General features: G+C 35.7%; 1 protein-coding gene across 5 annotated transcripts in view; it reads right to left on the reverse strand.

Moving 5' to 3' along the window:
* Positions 1–15,135, reverse strand: part of LOC110379296 (uncharacterized) — a 103,065-nt gene that overhangs the window by 8,604 nt on the left and 79,326 nt on the right. The gene's annotated exons all lie outside the window — the stretch shown is intronic.

Raw genomic sequence — 15,135 nt, forward strand, 5'->3', positions numbered from 1 at the left:
TAAACTATAGCAACAGCATTACCCTCTATCCGACCCCAAGACGTTTGTATAATCTAAAACCATTAACAATAAGGCTAAAGCCAGCTCAAATCTCAACTAATTGAACTGGACAAGACAGCAAGAAACTGGCAGAATGGCCGCCATTTTACACTGGACACTGTTATAGATGTCCCACGACGGTAAAGTACACAGAGTAAGATGATCGGAGATACCATAATGCAGGTAGGTCAGGCACCTTCTTGTAGGTCAAATTCGTATAGTTATCGGCACGAATCTTGAACTCTGACCTACATCTGCGCAGAAGTAATTTATTAGCAAAGAACCAATCCCGAGTGAAGGCTATGACGCGATGCACTGCGGGCCAACCACAGCTTTAGCCCGCCTCACTTCATACCACAAAAAGGACCCAATAAATTACTTCTGCGCAGGCGAAGGTCAGAGCTCAAGACTCGTGCTGATAACTATACTATAGACATGACCAAAACGATCGGTTACAAGGCGTTCTGGTACTTTGAGACATCTCTCAACGATCTAATGAGGCGTTCGTGTTATTCCAGACATCTGCCTACTATTTCTGCTATTACATAAATTGGTCGGTTCCAAAAATGGCGTATAAGGACGAAAACAGTAATGTTCCTAGTACCTCTCTCTCCCGCGTTTTGGCGCGCTACTTTCTTAAGCGATTTTCCGCTATGGCACCTCCGCTGTCATTTTGTTCTCCACCACGGTAACGGATTACAGGTGCTTGTATTTCTGGAATTAAGCTGGATTGGGTAGGATTGGGTAAGATTGCGCTACGTTCCAATTGAATGTTACGCTTATCTGGAATCTGATGTACCTAATGGGGCTGTTGTGTAAGATGACCTAGGTTTTGTTGAGCTAGCCTCCACAGACATTAAAGTTAGCAACGTGGTACATTGCTTAAGAAAATGAAAATTATGCTTAGAAGATTTTTTGATGTAAATGAATATTTTAATGTTAAGTAGACATTCGTAGGTACTACGATATCGAGATATTTTTGAATTAAATCTCGCTTCTTCATATTTGAACATGCTTCACATGATTTTAAATAACTATGATCAATCTTTGCTTCGCTATAATAAGTTCAAATATTATATGGAATGTCTCATTAAAACGTACCACGTTCAAATATCAGTATGGAATGTCTTTTGAATATTGTTTCTAATTCTTTATAAAAAACGAAAACAAGGATAAAACTGTATTTCCTTTCAGTAGTGAATACATAAGATTTTTCTTTCAAGGAATAAATAAACGCCTACACACGAATCGAAAAAACTCCGAGGAAATCACAATTTTTCCGCTTTTCCTTTTTGCAAATAAGATTTCAGCACACAAGTGGCTGTTGAAGTGAATAAAAACCGCTCAGGATTTTGAGTACGATACAAAATTTTACGAATATTTTCAAAAAACATAGAAGTAAGAAGAAAAAACAAAAGAAAGTTGGTGATTATTGAAAATGTTGCCATGATATGTCAATTATGAATCACATTAGCTTAAATTTTTGTAAATCAAAATTCATATTTTTTTTTTGGATAAGCCTTTTGCTAAACAAACGGAGAAGTAATCCAAATAGCTGGATATTTAATTAAAAATTGTGGGCACATATAACAAAAATGTACACCCATAAACACAATATAAACCCAATTTGCAAAAATCCATTTGTCAAAACAAATAATGGCGTGTGTTCGAGATTTTTAATTAAACCCTATCGATTGGCGAACTAATCAAAAAGCCAGCCAATTTGCGATTTCCCGCCAATTAAAGGGTTAAAAAACTTTGATGGGTCTGTCCTTTCATATTCGTTTGCCGTTTAATTTCGATTCGATATAAGTTCGAGTCGTGCTCCACTGACTCTTCAAATATGGCGGAATTTCATAGAAGTTCAAGGAAAAGTTTATCAGGAATTATTGTGAGCTACGTTTGAACTGCGTTTCTAACTTTCTGAAGTGAGGTTATTATTTTAAATGGTATTTCCTCTGGTGTTATCTTATTTCTTTACCTTGAGTTCAGCTTAAGCTTAGTAGGAACTGTTCGAAGTTTGAGCTTGGCGGTTTCTTTTCAATCTGTTCAATCGATTGAATTCTTAATATTTTGGCACTTTTTCATATTTTATCGGTAGATTGATTTCCAGTTGAAATTCCACACATTCCAGTCTTTAAAATAGAAAGATTTTTTTAAATAGACAAACTAATCTACGTATACGAGTCTCGCCAAAAATCCGATTGCAAAAATTCAAATTCTCAAACCGCCGAAATGAAACCGACAACATTCATCTTTTTAAAATGTTTTCACTAAAACCTTTGACATCTGCGTATATTTCATTTCCTCATGCATTCCCTCGGGTAAATTGAATTGCGGTAAACTCACAACCTCGGTAGGAGGTGAGCCACGGAGAAAGAAAAGAGAATGGAGATGCAATAAAGAAGGTAGGTCAGGCGAAATATGGTAGGCCAAATAACGTACGGCAGACATATTCAGTTACTAGAACTAACGAGGCGTTCGGGTTCCTTATCAAATCAAAACGAATCTGTCAAGGATTGTTCTAGTTTAATTTAAAAAATGGCGGGTGCTAAAGAAGGCGTACGACGGTGGAGCTAGTAACGTTCCTCGTCCCCCAAACACCTGCATTTTGGCGCGCTACTTTCTTAGGAGATTTTGCATTATGACATCTCCGTTCGTCATTTCATTCTCCGTGGAGGTGAGCTTACAAACTTTGTATCGAGATGTTTACCTGAAGAAGGTAATGTTCTGAATGTGGAGTAAATATATACGGCTAATCTTGTAATGGAGTAAGATGCCTTTGGTGCAGCAAATGGAGTTAGTAAAAGACTAGATACAGATGATATTTGGTAAGTAAATTCACCTAATCGGAGTAATACGAAGATTGTTGAAACCGAGATTGTAGGTGCCGAGTTTTAGAAAATATTTATACTTAAGATATTGACGAAATAGCTTAGATTTTTATTTATTTACAACAAAAATATTTACAGAATTTTTTACACTAAAACTAAAAAGCGTCAAAAAAACTTCACGAAATATAAGCAATAATTGAAATATTTCTCCACATTACCTACAGCTAGGGCTGCCATCCGTCCGGGTTTCCCCGGATTTGTCCTCGTTTGGAGGCCGTCCGGGCGGGGTTTCAAGAAGTGTCCGGGGAAAACCCGGACATTTTTCATAGGGCCATCTTAACCTATGGTGCCTGGGTATGCGAATAACCCGGGCGCCTAATAATGCAGAAGTCAAAGTGTCCCAAAACTCAAAAATTTTCGCGCTCGCTTCGCTCGCGGCTTCTTTTCTTAGCACGTTTTTTTTTACGTTTAGCTACTTTAATATCCCAATATTAAAAAAATTTTGCGCTCGCTTCGCATGCGGCTTCTTCACTTTGCGGATTTTACAAGTTTAGGTGCTTTAGTGACCCAAAACTCAAAAATTTTCGCGCTCGCTGCGCTCGCGGCGACTTCACTTTACAGTTGTTTGTATTTTTCAACATTTTTTTGTCTAACCTATCAAGAAGGTATTAACTCCTAGTTTCCATATGAGCTTTCTTAATTATGACCTTCGAAATACATTAAGTCACAATCTTTCAATACTAGGTACTACATGAGCTAGAGACGGCCCTGACTTTTCATGTAAGGAAGGACCTCATTGAATTTAGGTAATATGGTAATAAGTATTAAAAATTAGGTCTTGTTTTGTTAAACAAAAAAAATTGGACTCGTCCGGGGAAAAAATGCGATTTACGCAAAATGTCCGGGTTTTTTTTAATATTTGTCCGGGTTTGGCGAAATTCGAAATGGCAGCCCTACCTACAGCATTTAATATCCAAAAAATATCTCTCATTTATCTAACACAGTTCAGATGTTCAACGAAACGCTTTTTAATTACCGTTTGCTAAGTCTTCATCAAACATTAATTAATATTCTCTCGAAACAAATAAATTCACTCTCCATGTTAGCAACTAAATGGAAAACCGCCGCACTAAAATTCCATTTACAGTAACAATGTAATTATTTCACTAGACTAGGCTAATACGGTACCACAAGCACTAATTGTTGTCGCAAATAAGAAGGATTCGAATTTAATTAATTCTCTAGGCGGCTGGTTGACGCTTCTCGTGACCAGAAGGCTGGCTATTACCTCGGACAAAGAATCAGCATGGCGATCCAACGAGGTAATGCTGCCAGCCTCTTGGGCACGCTCCCAGTTGACAGCGATGGGGACGAATTTTTTGACGCTTTTTAGTTGTTTGTTTTACTAGGATACTTATTAATTCGTAATTCTCTTCTCACTTTTATGTTAAGAAAATCAATTCTGTACAAAGAATTCATTTAGGACGAATAGTGATGGATGAGACTTTGCGGAGGCCGAAACTTTTACGATACCAAAATTTATCCGAAAAATTTGTACCAGGAAAATGCTGAATTAAATGACGGTAAAAATAAAATCATTCTGTGGTCATTCAATCATTTCATAATAATTATCGTTAATCTTGCATTGCATAATGCAATAATTATGTTGTAATTTGTTATTTTCAACTATTACATAAACGTTCACGTTTCTTTAAATATTCCGTTGATTACTAGGCATATTGTAACAGAAACTGAATTTAAGATCCCAGATTCGACTTAAATCCGAACTAGGATTATTGCTGACTTCAAGGAAAACAGATAAAAATCTTCTAATCAGCAATTGGAGTTTCAAATATTATTGACTGTTGATAAAAATACACAACTTGTCAAAACGACTTCACCAATCATAAAATACAATAAATATATCCTACTTGCTTGCTTGTATATCAATTGCTTAAGCCTTTTATATGCAGCCCCAATAAACAAATCCTTTTTAGCCGAAAAATAGCCGAATCGTCACGTCCCTGATACTCGGTTTCGGCGAAAGGTCCACCACTAGTATCCAGATAATCTTTTGTAGATAACACGTTCTTTGCACGAGTTTCTTTTAGCACTGATTTGATTGTTTTCTTTGTGATAGATAGAAGATGATATCTTTACTACATAGTATGAAGAAGTTTGGTGTAGTATGAAAGTAGGTATTTGTTCCAAGACAATTGTGTCCTATAAAGTTGTCTGTTTCGAGATGTTGTTTTGTTTTTTCGTGTGAAGTAGCTTTTGTTTTGGGTTATTGGTTAATTGGTACCCTATATGTGTGTATATGACTAGTCATACTACAAGTCTGTATTTTGTCCTCAAATAAAATGTTGTCCACAATTAATTTGCCTTTACATATATTTTAATTAATTATTTTTACAATTAAAATTAATAACTATTCTAGTAAAAAAACCTACATATCCTACCTAGTCCACTTATTTACAAAAGTAAAAAAGGGAAAAATAAAAATAAAATGTATTTGCCATAAAGAAACTTCTTTTTATAAACAAAGCTACAGCTGTTCATAAATCACATAAAACATAAATAAACCAATCAAAATAAAAACTAAAAAATCTTCGCAAAAGAAGCCAGCCACTTAATCACGACTTAATACAGAAAATATTTTCCCCAACTCGAAGTTTTTCAAGTCAATCGTTCCACGTTCACTAATGTCCAGATAACTTGAATTTTCCAATAAGCATTTTAAAATATCCTATCTGGTAGATTGGAAAAAGTTGGACGTGAAACGGAACGGGGAAGTAACTACATTATGTAGATGTTAGTCCGTCTGTCTGTCTGTAGAGAAATAGAGGGAATTCAAACTAAATGCGGTTGGAATTTATTCAATCTACTGACTCTGTTTACTTCTGGCTTCGGGTGTGTGGTTTTTCCTACAAATAGATCGGTCACTCATTTATTGAGAGCTTTGTGAGTTCATTTTGTAATATTCTATGGGTTTTATTAGGTGGTCTTTATGATAAAACGTCTACACGAGGTCATGAAGGAATCATTGAGGTAAGTACACAAAAAAAATGGTTTAGAAAACGATGGGCACATGTATCTATGCACAAATGCACATGTGAAATCGCTAAGCTAACACTTTCAGCGAGTGAGCATTAACAAATGTATAACCTTTATATGATTTCACATCATCATGAACATAACTCAAAAAACTATACACTACCAAACACTCAAAAGTGACCTTTTCTGGAAGGTGCCATAATATCCAGCCCATTTCTCAAATTAAATCATCTTGGTCTTACACACCTCTCAGGCTAGTACACACTTATGTTTGCATACAAAAGCTAGCCCAACATCCTCCATCAAACACCAATTACTCACAGAAACCAGTCAAAAAAACTGAACAAACATCGCAAAGGAAATTAAAATCCTATATTTGCTCACTACCCGACTACCCCGAACTAATATTAGAATTAAAATCAACATTAAATTCTAGTAGCAGCCGTTTAGTTGGACGGCTTTGCTCATCCCCTTTGAAATTTACATATTCAAATGTGGAAGCTGGATCAAAGAGGTAGAGATGTTACATAGACGTCGAATACGTTAGCCGGCCCAACGAAATTGGCAGCTAGTGTAAAAATGTTTGATAGCCCCGATACTAACGGTTTATTTGAGATATCGCTGGTTGTATTTTTTAAGATGGATTTTGTTTATGCTGGCTTTTTTGCTCGTAAGTGTGTTTAAAGTTGAGTTTGAGTTATTTTGTCCGCTTTGTGGTATCGAATTTCTCTCTGGTGTAAAACTTATAATAACAAGTCATTCTCTGCTGCTTAAGGTATAGGAAAGTATGTATGTTTTATAGATTTAGTCTGGGTATTCCTCTGTATATTATTTATTTATTTATTTATTTATTTATTTATTCTTAGAGAAGGCTTACGGACTAATCACAATATTATAAGTAACATATTATAAAACTAAATTGCCAACAACAAGCCTCCACAGATAATTTCAACCTATCAATAATTTACAACTTTAACATAGTGTTTACAGAACAGAACATTTTTTAACATACTGTTACAGTCTTTATGCCCTAGATACCTTCAGTTTGAGTACAATTGCTAGCCAGTTACATTATTTACAATTTTATTTAAAATCATTCGCAAAAGAACAATTTTGCCAAACGTCGCCTTACTACGTTAGACTTTGTGCAAAAAAGGTCTATGTCGAGATCCCGCGGTAGTGAATTAAAACTACGCGCACTACGTGAGAAGAACGCGTTACGTCTATACTTCGTGGAGGCAAAAGGTACGTGAAGCAGCGGTCGCTGTCGGAAGCCAATATGATTGGTACGCAGTTGTACTTTTCCTAGTAGTTCAGGACAGTCGACCGCTCCATTCGCGATATTTATCAAGAAACATACGTCATTTATTTCACGTCTTTTTTCCAGGGGTAAAAAGTGGTACCTCTTACAACGATGAATATAATCATCCGACCATTGCTGTGCCTTGTAATCTAAATATCTTAGAAATTTACGCTGAACCCCTTCAATGCGTGTCTTATATATTGCATATTGTGGGTTCCAAACCTGGGACGCATACTCCAAGTGACTGCGTACGAATGAGCAGTATAATATCTTAATAGGCTTTAATGATCGAAAACAGGCTGTAGTTCTGATTATGAATCCAAGGGCTCTGAATGCTTTATTCACAATAATATCAATATGTTGGTCATATAGTAACTTACTATCTTGTGTGATTCCAAGATCTTTCATTGTTTCAACTTTGCTGATGATTTCATTGTTAATCGTATACTTGGAATCTATTACATATTTTCGACGTGTGAAGGCCACATGATAACATTTTGCTACATTTAATTGGAGCTTATTGCATGTGCAGTATGCAGAAAATCTGTTAAGGTCGTCCTGTAGTTGTTGTGTATCGCTAAAATTACGTATGACTTTGTGTACCTTCATATCATCTGCATAGAGTATGATGTAAGAGTGCTTAAAACATTGCCTAATATCCGAAATGAATAAATTGAATAATAGGGGTCCCAAGATTGAGCCCTGTGGCACGCCCGAAGGGATTGTGCACCATGCTGACGTGTATCCATGAAGTACCACAGCCTGAGTCCGATTGTTAATATAAGAGGTGAACCAACGAAACAGGTCACCGTGTATACCGACTGATAGTAATTTCTCTAAAAGTACCTGATGATCTATACGGTCAAAGCACTTACTATAATCGGTATAAATCACGTCAACCTGTGCGTGCCCTTCCATACCCGAAGTTATGTATTCATGTGATAATATAAGATTAGTTGTCGTTGAACGCTTTTTAAGGAAGCCATGCTGTTCATCGCCAAAATTAAATTGTAGTGCCGAGTAAACGTCATTATATACTATTCGCTCCAGTATTTTTGAGAATAAACATATTTTGGATATAGGTCGATAATTTTTAATATCTGATTTATCCCCTTTCTTAAAGACTGGAGTGACGAATGCCGACTTCCAAATTTTTGGCACATACCCCTCACTTAAAGATCGTCTAAACAAAATACATAAAGGCTCCACTACGCTATCAGCACAATTAACTATAAAGATGGGTGGTATAAGATCAGGGCCACCTGATTTAGAGAGGTCTAATGTCTTTAACAGTTTTAACACATGTGACTTATCTACCTCAATGTTACTTATAGACATAGTCCCATCCCCACGGCAAGTACTGTTAAAAGAAATGTTTACATCTGGTTCTTGGAATGTGGAATAAAAATAATTAGCAAACAAGTTGCTAATCTCCTCACCAGAATGCGCTGTTATGTCGTTATATTGCATTACATTGGGTAACGTGCCAGATTGCATCCTACTCTTAACATACGACCAGAAAGCTTTAGGATTTTTTATTATAGATGATTCAATTTTATCCATATAAATGTTGAAACATTTTTTATCCATATCCTTTGCCCTTGTACGCAGTATAGAAAATGAGTGATAATCTGATAGGTTGCCGTATTTTTTATATTTTTGATGATATTTATATTTTTCTTTAAGAATTTTAATTAAGGCCGAGTTATACCAAGGAGGATAAGTGGAGAACTTTGTCGATTTTAATGGTATGTGCTTGTCCCTTACTTCATATAATTTATTGTAAAAATTTGCTACGGCGTCATCAATTGACGTATAACCTTTATGCAACAATGGGGTCCAGTTTACCTTGTTAAGTTCGGACGCAATGGCTGAGTAGTCACCGACCGAGTAGTGATACCGATTAGTTATATTGTGGTCTAACTTATGAATTTCTACGAACTCGGCAAGAATAAGTAATGGTTTGTGATGTGAATCAATGGGGATATCTAACGGGTCAGCATTTTCAGTAACACGCACGATATCGTTAGAAAAAACGAGGTCTAAAAGTCTGTCATTAACGTTACGTTGACCGTTATACTGCGATAAACCATAAGTCTGAACAGTATCAAAGAATTGTATAATATGCTCACCTGAACTAATCCGTGGTAATAACTCCGTATTGTTAGTCGTACTTTGACACCAATCTACATTTTTTCCAAAATTAAAATCACCCAAAATCACAAACTTATCCAATGGATGAGTTAGCAATAAATTATTGAGTTTATTTGTGTAATTAGATAACTGAATGTTGTACGAATTACCTGTGTTTTCACTGCAGAGGTACAGCCCGCATAAATGTAAACTATAGGTCACTTGAGGTCTAGATCGTTTTAGTCTAAGGGACACCCAGATATCTTCAGCAGTGCTACACCAACATTTTTTACCAATTGCCGTTATTTCACTTTTGACCGCAATCAATACACCACCACCTCGTTTTTGTGCGGTACGAGAATAATCGCGATCACGTCGCCAAACAAGATAGCGATTGTCAAATAACTCACTACTATAAATACTCTCGTCTAACCATGTTTCGGTTAAAACTATAACATCATACGACTTAGAACAAACACTACGAAAGAAATCAACCGTCTTCGTACGCAGTCCGCGCACATTTTGATAATAAATATTAAGTGGAGCCATTCCCAAGATGAACTATAGCGAAATTAATTACATATTCATAATGCAAATTTACGTAGTATTTTAAAAGGCACAGCAAAATTACATCATTTACTTCATAATCAATACTATAATAATTATAAATGTAGGTAGAAATAAGTAACCTAACAGAAAAGATTAGTAGGCACAGCAATACACAGTAAACCACAAATGAGTATTTTGAGTGCAGCTTTTGAATAGAAACAAAAGGCGATAACCGGTAGCAAGTCGACGGTGACCAGTAACATTTAGTAACAAGTGTTAATGAGCGGTGTGGGAAAAAGGACTTTATTGTGAACGCATTTACGCTGATAATGTAATGGGCCAGACTAATATTAGAGAAGTTTAACGTAAGAATATTGCATTGACGCACTGTGACACTGTGCAGCGTCAATAGGAAAACACGATTAGCACTCCGTGGGCAGTGATTCTCAAACTGAAGATAATAAACAACTAATGAATACAAATTAAACAATAAAACTAAGCGAATGTTATGTAAATATATGAAAATTATACTATTTTTGTTAGATCCTTTTCTGATTTGACCAAGATCACTGGGGTGGTATCCGATTTTCTTACGTGGATCTTTGCGTGTTTGACCCACACATACTGAAAATTCATTTCCGCCGCGGTCTTCTTTGCTTTTGACAAAAGATTTTTGTTTTTTGGGGTAAGGTGGTCATTTATAAATACTTTTTGATTACCGGACAGCCCTAATTGACTGACCGTGAGTGGCGATGTCTTCAGTTCATATCGGGCCGCAGCTATGAAGTCTTCTTTTATATATCTGTTACAAAATCCTACTATTATAGGTTTGATGTGTTCTTTTTGCTGAGATGGAACTCTAGATATAAAGTTAATTAGATTTTTAGATACCGGATAATTAATCCTAGCTCCAATCTTGGTCACAATATCAATAAGGTTTTCATTGTGAGACTGTGGAACTCCCTTTAGCTCGATGTTGTTCATGCGAAGCCACTGTTCATTCCTATTCGAACCTTCCTCTAGATTATCTATTCGTTCCTGGAGTTTATCAACTTGACATTGGACTTTTTCCATTAGGACAATGCGCTGCTCCATGTCATTAATTTTCGATCTGAATTCATTGACGACGTCGGAGAATTGAGTATTCATAGAAGATTTAAAGTCCAGAAATTCTTTTTTCAGGGCTAAAACTTCCTCTTTTAGGCCTTCTAATGGTGCAAATTTTGCCGACAGGGCACGTATCTCAATCAGAACAGCTTCGGTGCCTGTGGGGTCCGATTCTGAGTCAGGTCTAGGAGAGTTTGGTGGATGTGCAGATTCTGTTGGTTTGCACTTCACGCAACGCCAATTAAGTTTTTTGTCCTTGGAGAGCCTCTGGTAGCCCGACTTGGTGACTCCTGCACATTGGTAATGCAACCAATGCTCACATGTTGCGCAATGAGCACCTTCCGATAAATTTTCACTGCACACACCACACTTTTCCATTTTATAATGTAGTGGCTGAATAACGTATTCGAAGGGAAAAAAAAAAAATCTTTGAGAAACACTGGTTTTCTATTAGAAGCGATAGTAGTTTAAGTTAAACACGACCGAAAGCAGCGGGGCTTACGACCGAACTGGTATATATATATATATACATAGATATACTTATAGGTATATCTATGTATTTAAAAAAGTATACAAGCATATTAAACAGTTACCTATCTAGTAGCCGTAGAATAAGCTCCACTTAGTTTATGACTATATCACTTTGTTTGAATGTGTGAGGAATATTTTTCAATGTAGGAATTTCACAAAAATCACCAAGAAACGTATGCTATCCCCATAGTTGCCAGACAAATCGTTCAAACACGCATGACAACATAGAGCGAAAATCCGAAAAAATATTCAACCTTTTTCGTATGTTTGACCTCTGATTACTTTCGTTAGCCTATTTGTTTACCCCCGGGATGGTTCACCTTTTGACCTTAAAAGTTTAACCCAAGGTGTCACGGGGATATAAGTAAAAGCAAAATTTACCGTAACAAGAGCACAACAGCTTAAAAATATGCACTCATGAAAACTGTTAGGATTAATTCTAAAAAACATAATTTTAAGGAGAATAATTTTCAATTAGACGTAGTTTTTAAATAAAAGAAATACAGCCAAATAAAACAACCAAACCTAAATTCTACTGCCATTATAATCAACATTTCAAATCAAAAACCACCCTTAGCTAGGATGCCTTCACTATTCTAAATTAAATTACCATAACTACTTCACTTGGTAAATGGGGCGCGCTATTAAAAGCCTAAACTCGCACCGAAATGGAATCAATCTAAATTCGTTGTTTGTAGTTCAATCCAAAAATAACCCCAGCCAAATGTTTAGGTACAGTCTATTCTGCTTCCACTTTTCACAAAATTAAAGCTAAGCATCCAAAACAATTGGCAATCTACACAATTCCATTATATGCACCACAAAAACTCCGGAGCCAGTCACACGAGAAATTCTGCAACAATTTATTTCTAACGAACAGTGCAGCTCCACATATTTCCGAGCACAATAATAATAAAATAAAGAGCGCGTCATGTAATTCGTCGCATAACACCGACCATTCTAGTGGCAACGCCATCTACAACAGTCGTTATTTTAAAAACCCTCTGCAACTACACGGAAATATAAAATTTTGGATGTTACATAAACAAATTATAGTTTTTATATTGCTTGGAAATTCTGCACTTGCTTTGTGCGGGCTTGGTTTGAAATATTACACACGTCTTGTTTCTCGCATGTGAGAAAATCAGGGCAAATGGAGTTACTGTTGCGTACATAGAAGATGAGCTGCCAAGATACTACTATACTACAGCTTACGTAAAAGTTCATAGATATAATCTCAAAGGAGAATTTTGCAACATACAGCTACTAAAATAATAGAGTAGCTATTGGATTAAGAGAATAATATACGGTGTATACGGTTCATACACAAAGGACTTTACTAGAAGTTACAGCGAGATTTTCTTCAAGTAGTAGAAAACCTAGTATGCACACAGGTAAAATAATAAAAGACTAATCAAATGTATTAAATTAAAAATACAAGAGCAAACCTCAGCAGACTTGTTTTAATCTAAAAACCCAGATTAAAAAGTCTAATTCATCATTAAATTTTCATCAGAAATAAAACACAAAGAAAAGTTTCAAGGGAAAGCTAAGCAAACGAGACGTTAGTAGTGAATAATCAATGAATGTTTGATCTGATTTTCCTCGAGTAGGTGTTAGAGTAATCTAATAAAGCAAAAGTGGACCGCTCTTAACTGAAAATAGGGTTGCGCTTCGCTAAATGCAAATGGCTAAAGTAATAGATATTGCAGCAGCTTGAATTTCGGATATTGGAGGGAAATATCTTTAGGGTTCAGACGACATTGAAAGCAATTTTGGAATTAATCTGAACTCCTATCTAATTGCAGACACTTTACACTTAATTGTTAATGAAACGTTTAAACGGGATGATATAATCTGAAACACGGAAGATAATTACGGCTACTTATTTTTTAATATTTAAGAAGGTTAACAGTATTTAGCCTTTTCAGGGTAATCACCCAGAGTCGTTTGTGAAAGTACAGTCTCACGACTTTTTCAAAAACGTTCAAAAAAATCCAAAATTCACCAACCCTTACAAGTTTGTCTGGATAGTCAACGAATGAATATATTTTGCATTTAATAACGAGACGACAAGAGTTTCAATTTAACGTTTTTTCCTATTTTTCCCTTTTCAGCTTTTGTTAACTAGATGCATGCATTTTTCCAGTTTCTGTGTTCCCGACAATTTGTTCTACGGCCCTTTACCGAACTTACATTTTCAGTTTGCAGTTTTCGATTCGCTGTTTTCCTATTAGCCGACTGGTTTGGTCCGTCGATTGTATTATTTTAAATTTTTGATTGTGCCCCGAACGGATTATTGGAAAATGTTTTGGCGTTCAACAAATTTTCAATTTTTGAAAGTTTTTATTTTGTGTTGGCAATTTTGAAGGATTAAGAGCAGAAAAATATTATGCAGAAATGAAAATGTTAAATGCTGCTTTTGGACACTCGCAAACTATACATAACATGCAGATTAAGGTTATGGTTTTTGGCAGATTACTTTAATGATTATAAGTCATTATTTTTTTGCTAATACGCTTATCAAATCGATCATGCTAATTACAAAGCATAGCGTTAACACTGATTCACAATATAATAATCAGTATTTGACCAAGAATCTCTCAGCTCAAAGCTACACGAAGTTTCTAGAACGTATGTACGCAAACGATGCGATAGCGTATCCGGGACTGCACTAATGCGCGCGCAAATTATTCTATCTCTTGGAGTTTTGCTAGTTATGGTAATGATTACATTACATGTGAAGGATGCAGTTGATTTAACTGAGTTTGAATTTAACTTTGGATTTGCTATTGAGTAATTTATGTGTATAATGTTGTAAGTAGAAGATAAGTACAGCTAATCTACTTAATTGTTTGCTTCCTATCAGAAAAGTTAACTTAATATCGACTAAGCAGCTACACACACATTCAAATGAAACGTTCAATGCTACATTTTTACCTATGACGTCATATTTGACGATCCACCTATGACATCTACAATCTGTCAATGTACCTACTACGTGTACTACTAAGTCCCAAAGCTAAATTGATATATTCGTAAATCAGGCCATTCAAACTTCATATCACTCTACCAATAAATCAATAAGCACTTACCACACGATTTAAGCCAGTATTTCACAATCCCATCAACCTAAATCTACTCCGAACATATCTAAGCTAGCCGTCAAGCGCGAAACGTTGTTAAATCCGGTAAATTTGCACAAACGATTAAAAAGCAGTATTACTGGCACACTGGCTCGAACAAAGCCTAGGGCTATCGACGCCACAATGATGGTCCATCATGGAGATGAATACAGCAGACCAATTATTTATTATTGGGAATTTTATTAAATTGCATGTTGTGGTGAATAAACGGTGTCATATTTATAGTAGATTTTATTTCAGTTGCACTTTTTTTTTTCAATCGAAAAATGATTACGTTCCTAATATGATTCTTCATTCTGACAATGCTTCAAGAGTCATCAATAGCAATGATACAATATTCTTATCATATAATCGTGATTATATATGGCTTATGATAATGCCTAGGAAAACTCAGAATAATAAATACAAAAGATAAAGGACCCCAGACTCCCGATAC

This window comes from Helicoverpa armigera, chromosome 24 (genome assembly GCF_030705265.1).
Source record: "Helicoverpa armigera isolate CAAS_96S chromosome 24, ASM3070526v1, whole genome shotgun sequence".
NCBI lineage: Eukaryota > Metazoa > Arthropoda > Insecta > Lepidoptera > Noctuidae > Helicoverpa > Helicoverpa armigera.